Here is a 26,562-nt window from a genome sequence, read left to right on the forward strand (position 1 = left end):
CCCATGGTCTCACTCTGTGTCCAGCAAATATACTCTTGTAATGTTCTTGCTTGCTTTGATTTGTTGCTACACATGTATTCTAGTGTGTATGTTCAAATCTGTTTTTCAGTTCAAGGTTAAACTATTCATATCTGAAGCACAAATTGCTAAAAAGTAGAGTCTAAGTAACTAAAATGATGTTTATTTCTCCTTGCTAAAGTTTTCAGAGTAAAATTCTGATTAAGTAGCATAATGCCTTTAGTTAATTTATTGTTTCCTCTTAATTCCTACAAATTACATCCAAATAATAATCATCTTAAATGAGTTAATTTTGGTATTTTAAATATCATCATCTTTCTTTTACATGGGTGATTTTAAAAGATTTCTACTCTGTAAGTAAAATTTTATTATGCTCAGGCCATAAAATTATTTTCAGAGGAATGTATTTCCCATTTTATAGGCAAAGTCTATTAAACCATTAAATTCGTTATTTTCAGAATGGTATCTATTTCCAAACTGCAGTGTTCAGTTCAGTTCAGTCACTCAGTCGTATCCGACTCTTTGTGACCCCATGGACTGCAGCACGCCAGGCTTCCCTGTGTATCACCAATTCCCGGAGTCTACCCAAACCCATGTCCATTGAGTTGGTGATGCCATCCAACCATCTCATCCTCTGTCGTTCCCTTCTCCTCCTGCCTTCAATCTTTCCCAGCAACAGGGTCTTTTCAAATGAGTCAGCTCATCGCATCACGTGGCCAAAGTATTGGAGCTTCAGCTTCAACATCAATCCCTCCAATGAACACCCAGGACTGATCTCCTTTAGGATGGGCTGATTGGATCTCCTTGCACTCCAAAGGATTCTCAAGAGCCTTCTCCAACACCACAGTTCAAAAGCATCCATTCTTCAGCACTCAGCTTTCTTTATAGTCCAACTCTCACATCCCATACATGACTACTAGAAAAACCATAGTATAGGTTGATGATACAAAGAACACTGTATTTTCAGTTGAAAGCTTGCATTCAGGGCAGGTTTTAGCACTTGTTAACCTGGAGAATAATCATTTAACCTCCTACATTTATAAAAAGGAAAATTCATTTTAATACATATAATAAACCAACACATTCTTCCAATATTGATGATTAGTATCATTGCTTGAACATGATTAGTATGTTATTATATCAAAGTTACTAGTGTGAAATAAATCATCAGTGAATCATTATTGATATGACTATCAGGCATCCTTTCTCCCCCACACCCACTTCCTGCTTTTGGAAATATAACTAGCTCTTTCCATAGCCATCACAATTTTGTGGCTTAGAGACATTCTCTTATTCTCTTGTCAGTAGCAAAGGAATCAATCAATCTGGCCCCAGAGATTTTCTAACATAGAGAAATGCTTAAAGATTTTAATCCTGAATACCTATATATCCACAACATTCATTCCATAGTTAACATTTTACTATATTTAATTTGTCTATCTATGTATCTTCCCTGGGAGAAGGCAATGACACCCCACTCCAGTACTCTTGCCTGGAAAATCCCATGGACAGAGGAGCCTGGAAGGCTGCAGTCCATGGGGTCGCTAAGAGTCGGCACGACTGAGCAGCTTCACTTTCACTTTTCACTTTCATGCATTGGAGAAGGAAATGGCAACCCACTCCAGTGTTCTTGCCTGGAGAATCCTAGGGACGGGGGAGCCTGGTGAGCTGCCATCTATGGGGTCTCACAGAGTCGGACATGACTGAAGCGACTTAGCAGCAGCAGCAGCAGCATGTATCTTCCCTACACTTATATTAGTGCATCCTGTTTTTTGATGCATGTAAAATTAAGTTGCAAATGTTGTTATAGTTACTCCAATTAATTCAACATATATTTTTAACTAGAGTTCAGTATTCATTTTACACAAATATTAATTGTACCATTTGCTGACTTCCCATATATGCATAAAACAATGCAACTCACTTCTCTATAAGATATGGAATGTTATCATCCCAGAAAATTGTTATTTAATGCTCCTTCTCACTCAATCTCCACCTACAACCCTCAGGAACTACCACAGCCTGGGTATTTTTCAACTACATATTAGTTTTTGACTGTTGTAGAACTGCAAATAAGTGGAATCTTTCAGGTAAGATTTCTTTCACTCAGCATAATGTTTATGGAAATTATCCATGCTATTGTGTGTATCAGTAGTCCATTATTTTATTTATGAATAGTAACTATGGTTTGAACGTATCATTTTATTTATCAATTCCCCTATTGATGGACACGTGCTCTTTTTAGTTTCTGGCTATTATGAATAAAGCTACTATGGATATTCTTATACCTCATCTCTATGGGATATGTTTTCATTTTTCATGCTTAAGTACTAAGATGTGAAATGACTAAATTACAGAGTCATATAGGTTTAAAAAATCTGAACTGCTTCCATAGTGATGGTATAATTTTATACTCCTATTTGTGAAATGTGAGAGTCCAATTATTCTACATCTTTACCATCACTTGGTGTTGTGAATCTTTTTAAACTTAGCAAATCTGGGGGATGCATATTAGTATTTAATAGTTTAAGTTTGCACCCCCCAATGCTTAATGATGTTAAGCATCCTTTCATGTTCTTACTGTCATTTATCTATTTTCTTTGGTGAATTATTGTTCAAATATTTTTCCTATCTTTGATTAGATTTTTTTATTCCTGAACTATAGAATTCCATTGTATATCCTAGATATCAGTCCTTTGCCAGATATATGCTTTGAAAATATTTTCTTCCAGTTTATGGCTCGCTCATTTGTTCTCTAAACATTTTATTTTGGTGAGTTGAAGTTTTGCTCTTGATGTAGTCTAAATTATCATTTTATTTTATGCTTAGTGCTTTCTATCACCGGTAGAAACATCTGTTTCCTCTGGAGGTTTGCAACGGTATTTTCCTTTGCTTTTTCTAAACACTTTATAGCTCTACAGTAAAAATCTAGACTCCATTGCAAGTTAATTGTTTGGTATAATGTGGATTTTGATGAATTCACTTTTACTGTTGGTTATCTAATCATTCTAGTGCCATATGTTAAGGAACTTCCCTTTCCTCATTGGTGTTCTTTGGTGCTTTTATCAACAATGAAATACCTATAAAATTCTGGGCCTATTTCTTGTCTCCCTATTTTGTTACATTGATCTACTTGTCAGTTCTTATATCGTCCATATTGTCTGTTGATGAAATCAGTGACCTTGAAGTCAGTAGTAAAAGTAGCTCCAGAGTTGTTCTTCCTTTCAAGATTGTTTAAATATTCCTATTTCCTTTATATTTCCATATAAATTTCAGAATCATCTTGTTAATTTCTACCAAAAACGTAGATGTAAAGCTATTCAGATTTTGTGATCAATTTTATGTCAATTTCTGTAAGTTTTATTTTTCAAGGAATTTGCCTATTTCATCTATTAATATGTTGCAAAATTTGTTGACATATTTTGGACTTTTAGTGTCCTACCGCAGGTTCCTGAGACAGTTTATTGTTTTTTAATCTTTTCAATTTTTGTTTTTCAATTTTGACTGTTTATATTGTTTTGTCTTCTGTGATCTTCCTTTCCTCAGTCTTCTCTTACTTCAGTCATCTCCATTCTGCAATTAATCCAATCTAGTGAATTTTACATTTCAGATATTGTATTTTTCTATTATACAATTACCACCTGGCCTTTTTTTAATAGTTTCTCTTCTGAGATTTAATTTTTTTATTCCATGTGAATATATTTTATTTTATGTCTTTGTGCATAATTGTTATAGCTGTTTTAAACTTCTTTCCCATTCCAATATTCAGATCATCTTGAGATTGTAGTCTGTTGATGTTTGTTTTCTGTTAAGATTGGGTCACCTGTTTCCTTTTCTTTCTATGTTGAGTTATTTTTGCCTTGTATCTTGGTTTTACTTAAAAATGAGTTGTAGATACTCTGAATTCTGTTTTTATTTTCCTCAAAAGTGTTGACTACTTTTGTTTAAAAATGAATTTTATTAGATGAACTCAAAGTACAAAGTCTTTCCTGAAAGTGCCAACAGCTTAAATTTCAGTTCAGTTGTTTTAATTATCACTGAGTTGCTTGGAGTCTGCATGGCTAATTTAGGGGTCAGGCAGGTATGGGGTGGCCCAGATGATAAAATAATCTGCCTGCAATGAGGGAGATCTGGGTTCAATCCCTGGGTTGAAAAGATCCTCTGAAGGCAGGCTGGTGACCCACTCCCGTATCCTTGCCTGGAGAATGTCCATGAACAGAGGAGCCTGGGAGGCTATAATCCATGGGGTCACAAAGAGACAGACATGACTGAACGACTAAGCGCACAGGTATTTGAGTAGAGTTTGTTTACACATGTGAGGTCTTCAACTTTGTGACTCTCTTCCTTCCTGGCTACACACACACACACACACACACACACATACTATATACAAATACACACACACAATACTTCATTAGATATTTGTGACCAAAATTCTGTCCTTTGGTTCTGTGATAACACTGCAGGTTTTTGTATAAGAGTCTTAAACCCTGTCTTGCAGACTGGGGCCTCCTTTGTGCTGCAAGTTTTAAAAGTGTGCTTAACATATCCTGAGTCATGTCCTTCTCTGTATTCACTCTCCTTCACTGTCTATATGCATGTTTATTTATTTCACTCTTCAGTGCCTTGGAGTAATTGTGTGTGTGTGTGTGTGTGTGTGTGTGTGTGTGTGATTTATATTTGTTGTTTTCTTAGGAGAAATCTCAAATCAGAATTCCCAGAATGTATGTTTGGATTTATTTTCTAAGTGAACTTCTGAATTATCCAGATGAATAGCTACATAGACAGCCCAAGAATTTCGCTAAAGCAATTCTTTTTTGCACCAAACCTTTCTATTATAAAAGTTCAGGGACAAAAGATAATTTAAAAATCCTTTTGTCGATGAATTGTGCCATATTATCAAGATTCAATTCCGTTCAGTCACTCAGTTTTGTCTGAATCTTTGCGATCCTATGGACTTCAGCATGCCAGGCTTCCCTGTTCATCACCAACTCCCAGTTCAGTTCAGTTCAGCGGCTCAGTCGTGTCCGGCTCTTTGCAACCCTATGGACTGCAGCACACCAGGCCTCCCTGTTCATCACCAACTCCTGAAGTTTACTCAAACTCATGTCCACTGAGTTGGCGATGCCATCCAACCATCTCATCTTCTGTCATCCACTTCTCCTCCCGCCTTCAATCTTTCCCAGCATCAGGGTCTTTTCAGATGAGTCAGCTCTTCGCATCAGGTGGCCAAAGTATTGGAGTTTCAGTTTCAGCATCAGTCCTTCTAATGAATATTCAGTTCTGATTTCCTTTATGATGGACTGGTTGGATCTCGTTGCAGTCCAAAGGACTCTCAAGAGTCTTCTCCAACACCACAGTTTAAAAGCATCAATTCTTCAGTGCTCGGCTTTCTTTATAGGATTAACCAAGATTACATAAATTTTAATTTTTGAATACAGATGACCAAGGTAAATTTACTTAGCAGAGAATTAAACTACTCTGTAGTGATTTAGTAACTAAATAAAATAAACTAATAAAGACTTCTGATAAAGATTTTGCTCTAATTATTGGGCAGGGTTCTCTTTTATATCAATACAAGATGCAGATATCTTAGCCCATTACCCTAAGTGTAGAGGAAGGAAAGGTACTTTTGAATTTTTTTTCTAAAATCTACTTAGTTTCAATTATAAGCATCTGCCACCAGGTGGGGAAGTTAATTTCAGTTGTTCAGTGTCTTCACAGTCCTTTCCCCAGGGGTTATTTTTATAGTTTAGAAGACATGAAGGTATCAAAGGAGAGAGAAAATTATTTAGTCCCTGAACTAATTGGGAGAATCACAATCTAGCTTGTAGTGAATACGATTGAATGGTGGATAGAAATTGGATGTTGGGAGGCAGAGAAAATGATTAACACTTCGGAAATACTATCTTACCACATGTATTTGGTACTTATATATTTATCACTTTTATATTTGGATAAAAGTAATAATCCAAATGTTGCACAGAACTGATTTTTAATTTAGATGTTCATTAAATAATGTGTTCCTTTTTCTAACAACTTTAAAATAAAAAATAAGTATATAAATATATATGCTGTTGCTTAATCACTCTGTCATATTTGACTCTTTTGCAACGCCATGGACTGTAGCCCACCAGGCTCCTCTGTCTGTGGAATTTTCCAGGCAAGAACACTGGAGTGGGTTGCCATTTCCTACTCCAAGGGATCCTCCCCACTCAGGGACTGAAGTCTTGTCTCCAGTATTGTAGGAGGATTCTTTACCATTAAATCAGCTTTTCCCTGATGGCTCAGTGGGTAAAGAATTTGCCTGCAGTGCAGAACACACAGGAGACAGGGGCTCGATCCTTAGGTCAGGAGGATTCCCTGGAGAAGGAAATGGCAACCCACGCTCACTAGTAATGTGGCCTGGAAAATCCTATGCACAGAAGAGCCTGGTGAGCTACAGTCCTTGGGGTCACAAAGAGTTAAACACAACTGAGCAACTAACACTTCTTTACCACTGAGCCACTAGGGAAGCCCATATATACATGTATATATAATTATGATCAAATGACTAATAGATTATATTTTGCTTACCTTATTTATAAAAATTTTGTCAAATAACTTTTTTCATGGGAGACATCTATGTGATTTTCATGCAAGTATCAGCCAAAAAGAGTTGGCAACATAGACACTTTGTCTAATCCAAGACATATTGCTGAATTATGAGACAAGTGTCTTTAAAAATAGGAGATTGTTTTGTTTTCATCATGAATAAAGGAAAACTTTTGAAGAGTTTTATTTTACTCTTAGACACTATATTTTAATGTCTAAATGCTAAACATTAGATATATAAGATACCTATTAGATAATCTAATGAATTTATAATTATTATCTTTCTATAATATTCCTTACTTGCAGATACTTTCTGTTTTACAAATATGCCTTTATTTATTGCAGTAGCCTTTGTATTTTGTGTAAGAAAAACTTCTCTGAACTGTCCTTATCATGAAAAAATATCATTTTCCAAGAAGAAAAAGAAATGAAGCATAGAAATGAAGATAGAAAAATTCATATCTTCATTTCATTCTAGAAATGAAGATAGAAAAATCAAGATTTTTGAGTCAGTTTTTTAATGAATTTCCATGTTCAAAAGTTTCTATATTTAGTTCAGTTCAGTCACTTAGTCATGTCCGACTCTTCATGACCCATGGACTACAGCACGCCAGGCTTCCCTGTCCATCACCAACTCCCAGTTCAGTTCAGTTCAGTTGCTCAGTCATGTCCGACTCTTTACGACCCCATGGACTGCAGCATGCCAGGTCTCCCTGTCCATCACCAACTCCAAGAGTTCATTCAAACTCATGTCCATTGAGTCGGTGATGCCATCCAACAATCTCATCCTCTGTCGTCCCCTTCTCCTCCTGCCTATAGTCTTTCCCTGCAGTCAGGGTCTTTACCAAGGAGTCAGTTCTTCACATCCATTGGCTGAAGTATTGGAGTTTCAGCTTCAGCATCAATAGTTCGAATGAATATTCAGTTCTGATTACCTTTAGAATGGACTGGTTGGATCTCCTGGAAGTCCAAAGGACTCTTAAGAGCATTCTCCAACACCTCAGTTCAAAAGCATCAATTCTTCGGCACTCAGTTTCTTTAGAGTCCAACTCTCACATCCTTGCATGACGACTGGAAAAAATACAGTGTTGGCTAGATGGACATTTGTTGGCAAAGTAATGCCTCTGCTTTTTAATATGCTTTCCACATTGGTCATAACTTTTCTCCTCAAGGAGTAAGCATCTTTTAATTTCATGGCTGCAATTACCATCTGCAGTGATTTGGGAGCCCCCAAAAATAGAGTCTGTCCACTGTTTCCCCATTTATTTGCCATGAAGTGATGGGACCAGATGCCATGATCTTAGTTTTCTGAATGTTGAGTTTAAACCCAACTTTTTCACTCTCCTCTTTCACTTTCATCAAGTGGCTCTTTAGTTCTTCTTCACATATCTGAGGTTATTGATATTTCTCCCGGCAATCTTGATTCCAGCTTGTCCTCCATCCAGCCCAGCGTTTCTCACTATGTACTCTGAATATAATTTAAATAAGCAGGGTGACAATATACAGCCTTGATGTACTCCTTTCCCTGTTTGGAACCAGTCTGTTTTTCCATGTCCAGTTCTAACTGTTGCTTCCTGACCTGCATACAGGTTTCTCAAGAGGCAGGTTATGTGATCTGGTATTCCCATCTCTTTCACAATTTTCCACAGTTTGTTGTGGTCCACACAACCAAAGGCTTTGGCATAGTCAATAAAGCAGAAATAGATGTTTTTCTGGAACTCTCTTGATTTTTCAATGATCCAATGGATTTTGGCAATTTGATCTCTGGTTCCTCTGCCTTTTCCAAAACCAGCTTGAACATCTGGAAGTTCACGGTTCACATACTATTGAAGCCTAGCTTGGAGAATTTTGAGCATTACTTTACTAGCGTGTGAGATGAGTACAATTGCCAGTAGTTTGAGCATTCTTTGGCATTGCCTTTCTTTGGAATTTGAATGAAAACTGACCTTTTCCAGTCCTGTGGCCACTGCTGAATTTTCCAAATTTGCTGGCATACTGAGTGCAACACTTCCACAGCATCATCTTTTAGGATTTGAAATAGCTCAACTGAAATTCCATCACCTCCACTAGTTTTGTTCATAGTGATGCTTCCTAAGGCCCACTTGACTTCACATTCCAGGATGTCTGGCTCTAGGTGAGTGATCATACCATCATGATTATCTGGGTTGTGAAGATCTTTTTTGTACAGTTCTTCTGTGTATTCTTTCCACCTTTTCTTAATATCTTCTGCTTCTGTTAAAGGCCATACCATTTCTGTCCTTTACTGTGCCCAACTTTGCATGAAATGTTCCCTTGGTATCTCAAATTTTCTTGAAGAGATCTCTAGGAGATCTCTAGGAAAACATTCTATTGTTTTCCTCTATTTCTTTGCACTGATCACTGAGGAAGTCTTTCTTATTTCTCCTTGTTATTCTTTGAAACTCTACATTCAAATGGATGTATCTTTCCTTTTCTCCTTTGCTTTTCACTTCTCTTCTTTTCTCAGCTATTTGTAAGGCCTTCTCAGACATCCATTTTGCTTTTTTGCATTTCTTTTTCTTTGAGATCATCTTGATCCCTGTCTTCTGTATAATGTCATGAACCTCCATCCATAGTTTTTCAGGCACTCTGTCTTTCATATCTAATTCCTTGAATTTATTTGTCACTTCCACTGTATAATCGTAAGGAATTTGATTTAGTTCATTCCTGAGTGGTCTAGTGGTTTTCCTTTCCCTACTTTCTGCAATTTAAGTCTGAATTTGGCAGTAAGGAGTTCATGATCTGAGCCACAGTCAGCTCCCAGTCTTGTTTTTGCTGACTGTTTAGAAAGTCTCTTAAATTACCTTTTGTAGCATAATTGATTTCAACTTGATATACACTTTTTAATTCTATTGAAAAGCTTCAAGTACTTTGGAAAAAAGTAAGTCTGTCTTTTATTATTATCCTGAAAAATCTTAAATTCCTGTTTCACTGACCAAGAAACAACAGCCACCACAGACTGAAATAAACTTTTGACTGTTACACGTCAATGTCTCAGGTGTTGAGTCATTAGCAGCTGTGGAATAGGTCAGAATTATGTTACAGCTGCACAGCTACAGATCAAGGGTAATCCAAGATCTTTCAGGCTTAGCATCAGCATATGGTCAGCTTCTCAGTGCTTGCCTGGAATGAGTGCTCATTTGGGAATTTTGAGCTAAATTCCCTCAGGGCTACTTCTACAGATGATTTTCAGCTTTTATAATGCAAATAGAAAGGCATGTTAAAATAAGCAGTCTTCAGTTGAAACAGAGAACAATAACAGACATTTGTCCTGTCTTCCAAAATTGGTCCTTTATATAAAAACTGTACTTTAACATATTTTATTTATATTTGCAAGCTCTTATGGAATATTTAGTTCACTAACATCCTTGGAGTAATTATAGAATCAGGTTTATGAAGAATTGATCAACACTTTTGAGTTTGTACTTAAAATTAAGCACAAAGTGGCCTCTTTCAGAATTAGGAGCAAGAAACTGAGTTGCACAGCACTGAAACTACAGAAATGCACATGGCTGTCTAGATGTGGTAACCATCTCCTCACTGTGTTTTATACTTGGAATCTCTTCCTAATTGTGTTCTCCCCCATATTTCTGAAATGCGTGCTCCTCTTAATAGTCAAATGGATTTAGGGAAATGAAATCAAATATCTCAGAACCCCAGAATGGTTCCCCATGGCATCTCAAGTGAATTCAAAGCATCTCCATGGGCTCTCAGAGCTTTTGTGATGGCATTTCCCTCATGGGCATCATCTCCATGCACTTTTCTCTCCTCTGCAGTTCAGCTACACGGGTTTGCACGCACCAAGTGTGTTTCTGCTGTTTGCTAATCCTTCCACCTAGGATGTCCTGCCCTCCTTTTAATTAATAGACTTTATTTTGAGAACAGTTTTAGATTTATTAAAAAAAAAAAAAGACTAGACAGACAGTGCACATATACTCTCACTCCACTCTTTCTCCATATGTCCACATTCCTTTACACAGTTTTCCCTATGATTAACATCTTACATTAGTGTAGTACACATGTTATGTACTACATAGCATATATTATGTAGTATACAACATGTATTATGTTATATATTACATAATAACTAAAGGCTTAACATCTCACTATTATGTTAATATATATGTTTCTGTTAACTGCAGTTCATAATTTTCATTGGGGTTCACTCTTGGTTCTATACATGTGTTCAACTTATGTGCTTTGCTTTTGTATTGTTACAGTATTACATAGAACAGTTTCATTGCTCTAAAATTCCAATGTCCTATCTATTTATTTCTCCCTCTTCCCAAACCCTTTACATCCACCGATCTTTTCACCATCTCCATAGTTTTGACTTTTCTAGAATGGTGTAAAGTTGGAATCAAACAGTATGTGGGCTTTGCAGACTAGCTTCTTTCTCTTAGTGATATGCATTTAAAATTCCTCCATATCTTTTTATTACTTGATAGCTTATTTCTTCTTATTTCTGAATAACATTTCATTGTCTGGGTGCACCACAGTTCGATTGTCTACTGAAGAACATCTTGGTTTACTTCTTTGTTTTGGCAGTTACAAATAACACTGCTATAAAAATCCATGTACAGGATTTAGTGTAGACAGAAGTTTTCGGCTCCTGTGAGTAGACATCAAGGAGTATAGTTGCTGGATTGTATGGTAAGAGAAGTTTAACTCTGTACAAAGCTGCCAAAATATCCTCTGAACTGCCCATACCATTTTTCATTTTCCCCAACAATGAATGAGAGTTCCTGTTACCCCACATCCTCATCAGCACTAGCTATCATCAGTGTTATGGAGTTTAACCATTCTAATACATTATAACAGTATTTCATTGTTGTTTCAGTTTGCAACTCCATGATTACATATAAGATGACATATCTCTTCATATTCTTATTTGCCACCTATATAACTTCTTTGATGGAGTGTCTGTGCAGATCTTATGTCCATTTTTTAATTGGGTTCTTTGTGTTCTTGCTATTGAGTTTTTTGGAGCTCTTCATACATTGTAAATACAAGTCCTTTATCTGATGTATTCTGCTAATATTTTCTCACAGTCTGTGACTTATCTTTTTATTCTCTTAAAATATCATTCACAGAGCAGAAGTTTTTTCATGTCAGTGGAACCCAACCTATCATGCTTTTCTTTCATGGGTAGTGCTTTTGCTGTTGTATCTAAAAAGTCATCACTAAAACCCAAGGTGACTGAGATGTTCTCCTCTATCATATTCTAGAAATGTTACACTTTTTCATTTTACATTTAGGTCTATAATCCCATTTGAGTTTGCTTTTGTGAAAATTCTAAGGAATTTTTATAGCTCCTTACTTATTTGTATTTTTAATTTAATGTCACCTTTTCTATGAGACCTTTCCTGAACCTATTAGCTATAGCATTCCCTCAAAGCCAACCAGTGACTAAAACTCACTATTGTACATTTCTGCTAGCACTAGTTATCCAAAATCATATTTTCCTTTATTATTTGCTTGTTTACTTTCTTTGTCTTGAATGTGAGTCCCATGGGTGCTAAGACTCAAGCCATCTTGCCCAGTGCTCTATCACTAGGGCCTGACCCAGTATTTGCAAACTATTAAGGACTTGTCAAATATCTGGTGAATAAGTGAATGAATAAGAAATACACTTAGCCAAACTCTTGAGCCATATTTGAAGTATATTAATGATCTTGACCATGAGTGCCTTTATAATTACCGGGACAGAAAATTTATAGGAATTAAAAAGGAGGGTACAGAAAAGGAGTCAATATGAGAACAAAAGTGTAACTATTTTGTTTGCTCTGCTTGAAACACATTTAAGCCCATTACAATCTATAAGGTTCACAAGAAGAATGTGATTTAGGAAAGATAGATGATTTGGATGGAAGTGTTTAGAGACCCTGGTCAATATTTGGAGATTATTTGTTTAATCATTTTGAACTGTCAACAGAAGATGCAGATAGATTGCTTCCTCTTTCCACAAAATGCAAGCTAGTTCTGACTAATAAAGGTCCATCTAGTCAAGGCTATGGTTTTTCCAGTGGTCATGTATGGATGTGAGAGTTGGACTGTGAAGAAAGCTGAGCACTGAAGAATTGATGCTTTTGAACTGTGGTGTTGGAGAAGACTCTTGAGAGCCCCATGGACTGCAAGGATATCCAACCAGTCCATTCTAAAGGAGATCAGCCCTGGATGGGATGTTCTTTGGAAGGAATGATGCAAAAGCTGAAACTCCAGTACTTTGGCCACCTCATGCAAAGAGTTGACTCATTGGAAAAGACTCTGATGCTGGGAGGGATTGGGGGCAGGAGGAGAAGGGGACAACAGAGGATGAGATGGCTGGATGACATCACCAACTCAATGGACATGAGTTTGAGTGAACTCTGGGAGATGGTGATGGACAGGGAGGCCTGGTATGCTGCAATTCATGAGATCGCAAAGAGTCAGACACAACTGAGCGACTGAACTGAACTGAACTGAATTTTAGTTGAGTTTCTATTAAGTAGGTAATGAAAAAGATGTATAAGTAATCTGGGTTAGATTAAGTTAGATTAGTGATACATTATGATATCTTTGTCCTACAAAGGAAAGTAACCTGTGACATGATCTTTTTATACAGACCAGTCTACTGAATTTTAGAATATACCAAACACCAAAAATATTTCATAATTTTTTCTTTGACTGATGATGGACCATTTTGTAAAGATTTCTTGAATTCTCACAATATCTATATCAGATTTGCCTGCTGTAGACCAGGAATGTGTGCTTGGTTTAAACTATCGTCATTATCATCATGGTATTAATAAGTCTATCGAAACTAACTAGTTATCTATCACTTGAATCTTTCTGGTCATTTTGTGTAAAATGTATAGGTTTTATAAAACTCATAAAGAAAAATTGTAATTCCTTTGATCTTATTAGTGAGTCTACAAATGGTTATGAGGTGAGAGAGAAATATCTTCCTATGATTTTATAAAGCACATTAGATTCAATAATACTTGTTGGACAGATTACTGTACAAATAAAATGGCTCAAAGCCGTGTGATGTTTACCAAGAAATATGTGATGCAATGGGCTTCCCAGGTGGCTCAGTGGTAAAGAATCTGCCTGCCACTGCAGGAGGCTCAAGAGACATGGGCTCAATCCCTGGGTTGGGAAGATCCTCTGAAGTAAGAAATGGCAACCTGCTCCAGTATTCTTGCCTAGAAAATTCCATGGACAGAGAAGCCTGACAGGCTATAGTCCATGGGGTTGCAAAGAAATGGACACAACTGAACAACTGAGCAGATTCTGCATTCTGTCTTCTTGGAGAAATAGAATTTAGATATTTGAAATTTAGAAGTAAAACACCAAGAATGATTTTTAAAATACCTGCCAATTTATTTGTCATTTAAAACTAATTTTCCCATTTATTATTTTATTTAATACAGTAACTTTTGAAAATGTCATTATAGTAATTTGTAAAATAGGCAAATTAAGATATAGAGAGGCTAAATTGTATTTGTCTAAAGTCATTCAGTGGTGGAGCTTGGACTGGACCTAAAGGTAGACTGTAATCATCATGAAAAAAATTTGTTTATCTGTACACTAAGCATTCACAGTGTGTATATCAGAGCCTGGCACGTTGTTGCCATTGAATAAAGATTTGCTCATTAACTAAATCTAGAACTTGAGTTTGATACAATGGCAGGCTCTTTAGTTGAGTATTCAATTCCTGGTTGTACAAGAACTGTGTTGTTCTTGTTTCTCCTATTTTAGCATTAGTGGTTCACCAGTAGTGGGTTCTCGGTAATGCTATATGATAGGCAAAATATGATTTCAAGGCATGCATCAGAATAAAAGAGAAAATAGAGTTTACTTGAATGTTCAAAAAGGCTTTGGAAAGGAAAAAAGACTTGAATAGAGTTTCACAGAGTAGATGGGAGCTGGAAAGAAGGGGGAAGGCATTCCTCATGGAAAATGATGGAGGAATAATCGTATTATTCCAAGACTTAATGTTTTATCTTCCTGAGGCTAGAAAGAACCAAGGTGACTGAAAAGAAATGAGGGGCACTTGCATTTATTCTGAATGTAAACAGTGGAAAAAGTATGGCTTAATGAATACTTTGAGGAAAGATAACAAGAGTCTGAAGAGTGTGTGTGTGTATACATTCTTTGTTGTGTATTTATATACAATTAAATATACCACTAGCTTCTAGATTTCTGCATTCACACATGCCATGCATGCAAGAATAGTATAGAACCTTTTTCCTATTCTACTCAGGTGTAATAGCAAGAAACTGCTACATGTAAATGTTACTAATTATTTTACTGGAATCCGTGATTCAACGAAATAACTACTCTGATTACTTTAGTGACTAAATTATGGTGTCTTGACTTTAACAAAATAAGAACAATCCCTAAAAATTGAATTTAATAACCACTTGCCAGATTTTTCTTTTGTAGAAAGAAATAGAATGCTGTTTTAAAATGCAGCCGTTAGGTATTTGCCTTTCAATAAGATATCTTTGGGAACAATTTGAAAATTTTTAAAAACCCACTTTAAATTTGAATTGTAACAATGAATATTTTTGTTCTAAGTGTATCCATGCACTATATAGACAGTAAAACAAATTTGTTTTCAGGTTAGACATGAAAAATCCTAAGTACATTATTAATAGTACATCATAGCACAACAAGCTGCTTAATATGGTCTTCCTGAAGAGAAATGACATTAAAATTTTTTATAAAACATTATAACATTAATGAGATTCTTAGAGAAGAAAATAAATCATGCAGTTTAATTCCACCCCCCAGATGCAATAATTTACTTCCATTTTAGCTTCAGTTTCAGTCTTTAGACATCTGTCTGTTTGCAGGGTTATACTAGCTGATTAGTGAACACAGAATTCTATATGTGTGCAGTAATGTATCTGTGTGTATGTTGCTTAAGTAAATCAAATTAGCCTTTAGTTAATTAATTTTCTATATTTTCTGAAGCCCACTCCTTGGAAAAGACCCTGATGCTGGAAAAGATTGAAGGCAAAGGAAGGAGGGGGCAGCAGAGGATGAGATGCTTAGCATCATCAATTCAATGGAAATGAATTTGAGCAAACTCCAGGCGATAAGGGGAGGACAGAGGAAGTGGTGTGTTGTAGTCCATGGGATCATAAAGGGTCAGTTATGACTGACTTATTGACTGAATAACAACAGATTTTCTGAAGCATACATTTGTATTTAATACAGTAAATTCAGTATCTATTTGACTTTGCAAAACCATTTCAATCTACTCTACAGCAAACTCTTCATGTCAAAGTATGGCAAAAACCACCACAATATTGTAAAGTAATTAGCCTCCAATTAAAATAAATAAATATTTTTTAAATGTAATGCCATAAGAATCACCTGGCATTCATTTTGTTACTCCAAACTGTTTATTGGAGGGAATGGGAGTAAAACATATATCATGTAGCTATGAGAGGAGATTTTCTTAAGTACCTCAATAGAAGATATTAATTCAGGAGAAAATAATCACAACAAAGAAAAAGCCTGTAAAAGAATGTATCTCAAGCACTTAAGCTGAAACCAGAATCGAAATACTGACCTCTGAATCATGAGGGCATCGCTTATCCTCTATTTACTTTAAAATTAAGATTTGAAAAAAAAAAAAAAAAGTCCATCATAAAGGAAATCAGTCCTGAATATTCGTTGGAAGGACTGATGTTGAAGCTGAAACTCCAATACTTTGGCCACCTGATGTGAAGAACTGACTCATTTGAAAAGACCCTGATGCTGGGAAAGATTGAGGGCGGGAGGAGAAGGGGATGACAGAGGATGAGATGGTTGGATGGCATCACTGACTCAATGGACATGAGTTTGAGTGAACTCTGTGAGTTGGTGATGGACAGGGAGGCCTGGCGTGCTACAGTCCATGAGGTCACAAAGTGTTGGACATGACTGAACAACTGAACTGAACTGAACTGAACTAATAGTATACATGTATTTGGAGTCCCTAAAAGAAGTGAATGAGGAACTTAAAACAAATATTTAAAGAAATGATTTCCAATTATTTTTTCAAAATCTGATGAAAATTAAAGGCCCACAAATCCAAAATACTCAATGTACCCCAAACAAAAGAATTATGATGAAAACTAAACTAAAGCATATCAGAATCAAATTGTATAAAAAGAAGAGGAAGTCTTATAAAGCAATGAAAAAATGGGTTATAAACAATATGTAAAAAGGAGCAGAATTAAGGATTATAACTAACATTGTCAGAAACAGGATGAGATGACAATGGAGCAATATATTTAGAGTAGTAAAAGAAAGACACTTGCCATCTTACAATTCCGTGCCTAACAAAAATAAATTCTCAAAAATGAAAGCAAAATAATGACTTTTCAGATATACAATCAAAAGATAACAAAAGGAGATGAAATATAAATATAAACTAGAATTTGAAATGAATACCACCAGGTAAAGATAACTATACAACTATTGGTTTGACCAAGAGTTTGTTTAGGTTTTTCTATACGATCATATAGAAAAACCTGAATGAATTTTTTGGTCAACCCAATAAATACGTATGATTTTTTTCTTAGTATGTAAATCTTTTTAGGAGATAACAAAGTAAAACAATGCATTGTGTTATTTGCTACACACATATGTATAAAATGTGTCACAATAATAACATAAAGGCCAAAAGAAGAGAAATAGAAGTCTTACTTTTTGATTCTTGTACTATATGTTAAGTAAATATTAAACTCTAAAGCTTGCTCCTTTAGGATGTGGTAGTTGGACTATAAAGAAAGCCGAGCACCGAAGAATTGGTGTTTTTGAACTTTAGTGTTGGAGAAGACTCTTGAGAGTCCCTTGGACTGCAAGGAGATCAAACCAGTCCATCCTAAAGAAATCAGTCCTGAATGTTCATCGGAAGGACTGACGCTGAAGCTGAAATGCCAATATTTTAGCTACCTGATATGCAGAACTGACTCATTAGAAAAGATCCTGATGCTGGAAAAGATTGAAGGCAGGAGAAGAAGGGGACAACAGAGGATGAGATGGTTGGATGGCATCACCGACTCAATGGACATGAGTTTGAGCAAGCTCTAGGAGTTGGTGATGGACAAGGAGGCCTGGCATGCTACAGTCCATGGGGTCTCAAAGAGTCAGACACTACTGAGCAACTGAACTGAACTGAAACCCTAAAGCATCTGTAAAAATAACAAAACAGAGCTTATAAGTCCAAAAAAAGAAATAATGGGAACATAAAAATATTTCATGAGTTTAAAAGAAGGAAGAAAAACTGGAAAGGAGAATGAGGAATGGATAATAAGAGAAAATAAGTGGCAAGACTGTCAATTTAAACATAACCATATCAATAATGACATCAAATATAAAAGGCCTAAATACAACAATTGAAAACCACTGATTATAAATTGACTGTTTTAAACCAAGAACAAACTAATTTTATTTATAAGAAACACTTTAAAGATACAAGTAATTAAAAGTAAATAGATGGAAAATTATATATTATGCTAACACTAATCATAAGAAAAAGTAGACTTCAGAGTAAAGGTGAACATCAGATCATTTCATAATAATAAATAAACTTTGTAAACAGTTAAAACAATTTATTAAAAAGACATTACAGTCCTAAATGTTTATGTACCTAATGACATAACTTCAAAATACATTAAGCAAAAACTTATAGCTCTAAATCCACAATTATATTTGGAAAGATAAATATCTTTCTAAATAACTAATAGAGCCAGAACTAGTAGATAGAAACATGATCAGGACATAAAATACTTGACTCCATCAGCCAATGTTACCTAATTGACATTTATAGAACATTCTACCTCATAACAGCACAATACATATACATTTCAAGTGCATGTGAAACACATAAATATATCATATTCTGGACAATAAAAATAAGTCTCAATGAATTTAAAATGATTGAATGAAACTAGAATTAAATCAGTCTCCAAATACTTAGAAATCAAATAACCCATGGATCAAAGAATAAAACAAAAAAGAAATAACATATTTTGAACTAAATGGCAGTGAAAATATAAACATTGAAAGTTATGGGATACCACTAAAGCAATACTTTGAGAGAAAATTATAGCACTAGATGCTGATAGTACAGCGGACAAAAAGATTAAAGTTAATCATCCCATTTTTCACCTGAAGAACCTAGTAGACACGTTTTAAACTCTAAAGAATAAATATCAGAGCAGAAATCATTACAAAATAGGGATAATTCCAGTAATGTAAAGTTGGTTTAGTATTTGAAATCAAGCAATGATTTTTACCATATGTACAAACTAAAAAAGAAAGCCATCCAAAAATACTGAAAATAAATAAAGAGGAGCTAAATGGAGAACTATACTTTACTTACCAGTCGGAAGACTCAAAATTGTAAAGTTGTCGATTTTCATCAAACATCAATATGTTAAATTCAGTGCCAACCCAAATCCTAGCATGTTTTAATTGAAGGAATTTACAAGCTGATTCTAAAACTCATATGGAAATACAAAGAATATAGAATCACCAAAACAACTTTGGAAGTGCAGAACAAAGTTGGAGAAATAATATTACCTGCTTTCAAGGTTTACTATTGTACCACAGTGTATTCTAATTGGCTTAAAGGCAGAATAGAGATTCCAGAAATATATCCATACATAAAGGGACAGCTGATTTTTGACAATGTTGAGGACGTAAAGGACATGGAACTATTACACACTTCTGGAAGGAATATGAATGCTATGACTGCTGTGGAAAATAGTTGTACACTTTTCTAAAAAGTTTAAAACCATATGATCTATCCATTCCAATGTTAAGTATTTATTTAAGAAAAACCAAACCATATATTCAAAACAAAAATTGTACTCAGTATTCATAGCATCTTTATCTGCAATAGTCAAAGCTGGAAATAACCCAAATGTCTAGCAGGTAGATGGATAACAAATGTGATTTGTCCATGCAGTAAAGTGCAATGAACTACTGATTGATACACACAACGTGCATAAATCTTGAAATAATTATACTGAGTGAAAGAAGTTAGAAAGAAAGAGTACATTCTGTGTGGTCCCATTTATATTAGTATAAAACTCAAGGAAATACAAAGTAAATTATATGGCTGAAAGACAGTAGTTTCCTAAGGGGAAGAGTACAGTGGGCAAGGGATGGAGAATAGGTGGGTTGTAGAGATAGATTACAAAGAAGTACAATGAAACTTGTTAGGGTGATGACTATGTTTATTAAATTGATTGTGATAATAGCTTCAGAACTATATACCTATTAACAAAACCAGCATGTACATATTACAACTTAATCATATTTTATACTTTATATATGTGCATTTCATTGTAATTGAATAAAACAGATGAATCTGTAATCAATCAAGAAATATCATAAATGATTTATAAATGGTGCAGATTGAATCAAATCTAATGAAACTGAAAAAGAAAGTCTGTAAACAAACAAAAAGAAAATCATATTTTCATGTAGTCACAATAAATCCAGTAAGGAAAAACTTTAAGTAGTACTGATGAAGACCAGAAGGTTTTATTCTGATTCTCTAGTCCAGTAATTCAATATTCTATGAGTTTAATATTAATCTATTTTATGAAACATTCATGTTAAGGCAATTGATAGGTTGTTCATTTCTTCTAAACGCAGAGGAAACTCCACATTATCCTAGCTGACTAACAGGAAATACTTTCCCAGATATATTCTTCTTGATTTTGAATGAGGAATTAAAGAGACACTGTTGTTTAATTTGCAAATGTATTTTTTTCTACAGACTTAGCATCAAAATTTTAAATCTGAAAAGGATCTCAGAAATCATGCAGCCTATTTCCTCATTGTATCAAGGCAAATTGAGGGCAATTTAAATGACTAGTTTAGGATATGAAAAAATAGATACTAGCGGAACTGAAACTAAAATTCAAGTTTCATACACTCCAAAACTTTGTGAGACATCATGTAGATTACTTCAACATGATATATTATGTAGTATAGCATAATGGATTGTCTAAATAACTTTAACAAGCCTTTACCTTGCACTGACAAATTAGTTGAAAGAAGATAAAAAAGATCACAGCAGGTTCAAATGAAAAATTGATCGGAGATACCATCTAAATCTGATACTGGCTCAGTATGAGATGTATAGATGACAGCAAGCAATACTTTAACATATTTATATATAAGTAAACAGAGATAGAGCCTAGTAAAAGCATGCAAGTATGTGATGGGTAATTATTAATAATTGCTAATAATTAATAATAGTGCTTACCAGTCTTCTGTCAGTAAATTGATTTTACTCTGGTTTCTTGACTGGATAATTTGTTTTGTCTTGCCTGCATCAGTTCTTTTGTTGAATTATTATTATAATTATATGTGTGAACAAGATGTTTTGCAAGTGTAAGGACTTTAGGTTCTTGTTCATTTATGACTTAATAGCAACAACAACAAAAGTAACAAATGTTTATAGAGGGTTAAATATATGCCTGCTAAAAGTTAGTGCTGCAGGGCTTCCCTAATGGCTCAACAGGTAAAGAATCTGCGTGTAATGCAGGAGATGCAGGTTTGATCCCTAAGTCAGGAAAATTTCCTGAAGGAGGAAATGGCAACCCACTCTGGTATTCTTGCAGGGAAATCCCATGGACAGAGGAGCCTGGTGGGCTGTAGTCCAAAGGGTCACAAAAAGTCACATATGACTGAGCATGAGCTTGGAATACTTTACATATTTCATTCCTTTATATGGAGAAGGAAATGGCAACCCACTCCAGTATTCTTGCCGGGCAGGCTGCAGTCTGTGGGGTTGCAGAGAGTTAGACACAACTGAGCAACTAACACACACACACACACACACACACATGCTTCTTTATAAACTTTAGATATTTCTAAATATATCACACATTTAATGCCTTTAATTGCTACAAAACTTGTAAGTTTGGGTCTTTTATGATTTCCATTTCACAGATGAGGAAGATGAGAATATACTAAGTGGTGAACAGAATAAACTCTGGAGATAATACCTTTAACTACTTTTAAAATGGATAAAATTTGCATTAAAATGTTAAAAAAGCTTCACACTTTAGCCAAAATTGAGAGAAAGGGTTACATTCCAAACTGAATCTTTCTGCTGGTATTGGCAAAATTTTCCTGCTCTTAATAATGTCTGTTTAATGAGCAAATTGCTTTAAGTGTATGTATACCACTGCGGCACTGAGGATACAGACATTTAGCCAATTTCTTTCTCATTTGTGATAATTCCAGTGCTGCCTAGTTGTACAATAGCACTCTGAATTTAACCTGAAAAAATATAACTTAAAAAATATATATATAACTTAAGAAATTAACATTTTAAACTTAAATTGCTAATGCATAAATGGGGGCAATCAGATCAGTAGTTGTTCTTAAATTACAGTAGAAGCATCCAGTTATAATGTTGTTCTGAAAACAGTGATTAATAATCAAAATGTATCCTATTGATTGGAGAGCTCTTCAGCAAGGAGACTTTCAGAAAACATTTAGCAATAAACACTACACATACATATGGGTTGGCCAGTGTTCATTCAGGTTTTTCCAGAAAACTCAATACAGAGATTTTAATGAATAGTCTGTTTCATAGAGCACCTTCCTTTTATCAGGGGGTTATACTGGGAGTGAATGTCTTTTGAGAGTCTGCTCCATGGGGAACAACACAAAATAAAGATTTCCTTCCGAGTAACTGATAAGATTTCATTATTTTACATCATATTTCTTTTTCTTCTTCCCTTTGTCTTGATAAATTTTGTCCACCTTCTAAAACCCAATTTCACTATTTCATCTCTGAAGTTTTCCTTTAGTTTGATTTCTTTCTCCTTTGACTTTGACCAGAACATTGAGTTCCACACCTAGCACTCAGTTATATGGTATTCGTGCCATTATTGATTCCAACAACTAGACTGTGTGTATTTTAAATAATGGACTTCCCTGGTGGCTCAGTGGTAAATAATCCACCTGCCAATGCAGGAGTTGCAGAAAACACAGATTTGATCCCTAAGTTGGGATGATCTCCTGGAGTAGTAAATGAAAACTCACTCCAATATTCTTAACCTGAAAAATTCCACAGTTAGAGGAAGCTGGCAGGCTACAGTCCATGAGGTCACAAAGAGTCAGACACAACTGAACGACTGAGCATGAAGGCACATAATAAATAGTACACACCTTGCAGATAGTGGCTCTGTATATTGTTTCTCTGACTCTACAGAACTTTCCACAGACCCTCAAGTAGGAAACTCTTGGGATACTCTGGTCCCTTTCAGTTCAGTTCAGTCCCTTTGTCCATCTCAAAAAAATGTGCATATTGAGTTCATTTCCATGATAGCAACATAGGAGGCTCCTGCCCACACTTTCTTCCACAGACAGTTGTCAGCAAATAAACAGAGCAATTTTCTCTGAAAGAAAATTAGAAACTAGCTGAGCAGTTCCTATACATAAGGCAAATGAGAAACTTGTTGTTTAGTCACTAAGTCATGTCTGACTTTTTGTGACCCCATGGACTGTAGCCCTCCAGACTCCTCTGTCCTTAGGATTTCCCAGGCAAGCATACTGGAGTGGGTTACCATTTCCTTTTACAGGGGATCTTCTTAACCCAGGGATTGAACGTAGGTCTCCTGCATCTCCTGCATTGGCAAGGAGATTCTTTACCACTGAGCCACCTGGGAAGAAAATGAGAAACTGCTGCTGCTGCTGCTAAGTCGCTTCAGTCGTGTCTGACTCTGTGCAGCCTCAGAGACGGCAGCCCACCAGGCTCCTCCATCCCTGGGATTCTCCAAGCAAGAACAATGGAGTGGGTTGCCATTTCCTTCTCCAATGCATGAAAGTGAAAAGTGAAAGTGAAGTCACTCAGTCGTGTCCAACTCCTAGCAACCCCATGGACTGCAGCCTACCAGGCTCCTCCGTCTATGGGATTTTCCAGGCAAGAGTACTGGAGTAGGTTGCCATTGCCTTCTCCGAAATGAGAAACTACTCACATCTAAAAGGTGGGAAAGACTGAAACACATTCTCACCATAAACCTCACCCCTCACACAGCAAGGCACAATCAGGAGGGAACTCACAAACTCCCACTTCTGTCTGTAGAGCAGTAGGTTTGGACCCCACAACTTTTAAGACTTACATCTGAGGGAAGGATATCCAAAACATTCACCTCAGAGAGCAAGCAGAGTTTGGGTCCATAAAACCTGCAAGAGTAGACTATAGTGTTGGCTCACAAGGACTTATTGTGATTATTCCCCCTAGGGCCCAGTAGAGAGGGAGAAGGCAAAAAGGACATCCATCCCCTAGTCTTTTTGTGAAAGAGGTCCATTTGCCTGTTTTAAATGCTGTGGTCTGAGAATGCCATCCCCCCATTCTGTATATACAATGGAATATTATTCAATCACAAGGAAGATGGAAATCCTGCCATTTGCAACAACATAAATGATCCTTATAGCATTATGCTAAGTGAAATAAGTCCAACTGGTAGAAACAAAGAGTAGAAAAGTAGTTGCCAATTTTATTTGTAATTGACAGTTTTGTCAGTTATGACTCAATGAAGCTGAATATTTTTTAAATGCACATTCATTTGAAGATGGATGTGCTCATTCTCAAAGGAAATAGCAACTGAAGATTTTTCATCTCTGAAGTGGTTTAGATAGCATCTTACTGAGATCAATAGAAGCAGAAAGTTAAAAGTACAGCCAAATATTAGGTTGAGCATGATTGAGGCCTTCATTGGATAAGAAAGTCTGTTGGCACTTCTAATCTAGTCCAACTACATTACAAATTATCCTTTATCAAAGAATCTCCAGGGACCTCAAAATACTTATATCAACGCTTATCTATTTTTCCAAAATACATGTAATAATACTGTAAAAGAACTAATCAGAGTTTTAAAATCATTAGAACTTGCTCTAAAGCTCGTCAACTGAATGCTTTTTTTGTTGTTCATAAGTCGTATCCAACTCTCTGCAGCCCCATGGACTGCAGTATATCAGGCTTCCCTGCCCTTCAGGATCTCCTGCAGTTTGCTTTAGAATCATTAGAAATGATTGATAAACCCATTAAAGTGTTAATGCTCTCCATAATGGACTAATGGCAGATCATCTTCTTGAATGCCACCTCCCTTGTCTTAAACTGAATTAAAACTACCTTGAAAGATTGTTTCCTAGTTATTTAAGAGTTACTGAATTGGCTGAATTAAGGCTAGAAATATGAACTTAGTGATTAATAAAGTTCTTTGGAAAGGATGTTTTTAATCACATATCATATTCATTTTGGGGTGAGATTCCTTGAATCTCATGATCACATGCACAAAAATATACATCTTTGTTGTCTTACTTGTCTTTCCTTCTTATTTGTTGTTGTTCAGTCCCTCAGTCAGTCATGTTCGACTCTTTGCAACCCCATGAACTGTTGCATGCCAGGCTTCCCCATCCGTCACCATCCCCCAGAGTTTACTCAACTTATGTCCATTGAATTGGTGATGCCATCCAACCATCTCATCTCCTGTCGTCCCCTTCTCTTCTTGCCTTCAATCTTTCCCAGCATCAGGGTCTTTTCCAATTAGTCTGCTTTTCACATTATGTGGCCAAACTATTGGAGCTTCAGCATCACTGAGAATATTCAGGGTTGATTTCCTTTAGGATTGACTGGTTTGATCTCAAGGGATCCTGAAGAGTCCTCTCCAACACCGCAGTTCGAAAGCATCATTTCTTTGGACGCTCATCTCTCTTTATGGCACAACTCTCACATCTGTACATGACTACTGGAAAAACCATAGCTTGACTAGACGGACCTTGTTGGCAAAGCAATGTCTCTGCTTTTTAACATTTATTAATTATAATGTCAGTGCCTTGCATTCTCTGCTGTTTTATTTGAAACCACTTCCTATTGATTATATTCATCAAAACTCTGGCTTTGAATGACTAATGAGTTCTAATCTGTATAGGCACTGAAAGTCTGAAGTAAAAATAATTCTACTTTTCACGTTTTCTTTTTTTTTTATCTTTTCTCTATTATAATAACTTATCAGCGATTTCTTTCTATTAATATATCCATTGTTGGAATAGCATCATGAAGCAAAATATATGCTGACAGTTCACAGATTTATTATTTTATTTGTTATATTCACATTTTAAAGAATGATGTTCCACAGTTAAATGAATCCAAAGAGATTAAATCCCCTTAAAAGAATCAATCCTCTCAGCGTAGTAGTGCCAGCAGGGCTTGATCAGACCATAATAGGGTGTGGGCTTTCTGAGATTGAAACACATTCATCTGTTCATCTACCTGATGTGGAAGTAGGGGTTTTTGAGTTTTAATATCTTAAAATATTGATTTTCTCTCTATTATAATCAAATGCATTCAAATTTGTTTATTTCAATGAAAGTATCAGCACCAGTAGAAAATTACATTTTGGAAATGAATATGATTCATATACTTGATAAATTATCATGTATGGATATTAAAAAGTCCAATTTTCATGAGTATAAGCTTACGGTGTTTTGATTGAAATGCCAACTAAACTTCTTGGAGAACCTAGCTCTAGGATAAGCAGTGAGCACCTTCCACTTGAGTTCATAATTCAGCCCTACTCACTTGCTCCATATCAACCTTGACCATGGGTCATACCCAGCCTGATGTGTATGTGCTAAGTCACTTCAGTCATGTTTGACTCTGTGCAACCACCTGAGTCAACAAAATATCATGGATTTAGTCAAAGAAACTCCATTGGAGGCCTATGTTTGACTGTGGGATAGTCCATTCTTATTTGCCTATAAACAGTCTCCTTTGTACCTGGACATGCCTCTCCCTTTCCCATAGAAAGGAATTTTATCAAAAAAGACATAAGAATGTTAATATCTGATCCTATTGCCTCTACCAAGGTACCTATCTAATACCAAATTACAAATCTAGCTGTATTGGAC

General features: G+C 35.7%; 1 protein-coding gene across 1 annotated transcript in view; it reads left to right on the forward strand.

Moving 5' to 3' along the window:
- LOC129646728 (sperm-associated antigen 16 protein-like) overlaps nt 1-26,562 on the forward strand; it is a 540,055-nt gene that overhangs the window by 471,903 nt on the left and 41,590 nt on the right. The gene's annotated exons all lie outside the window — the stretch shown is intronic.

This window comes from Bubalus kerabau, chromosome 3 (genome assembly GCF_029407905.1).
Source record: "Bubalus kerabau isolate K-KA32 ecotype Philippines breed swamp buffalo chromosome 3, PCC_UOA_SB_1v2, whole genome shotgun sequence".
In the NCBI taxonomy this organism is placed as follows: domain Eukaryota; kingdom Metazoa; phylum Chordata; class Mammalia; order Artiodactyla; family Bovidae; genus Bubalus; species Bubalus kerabau.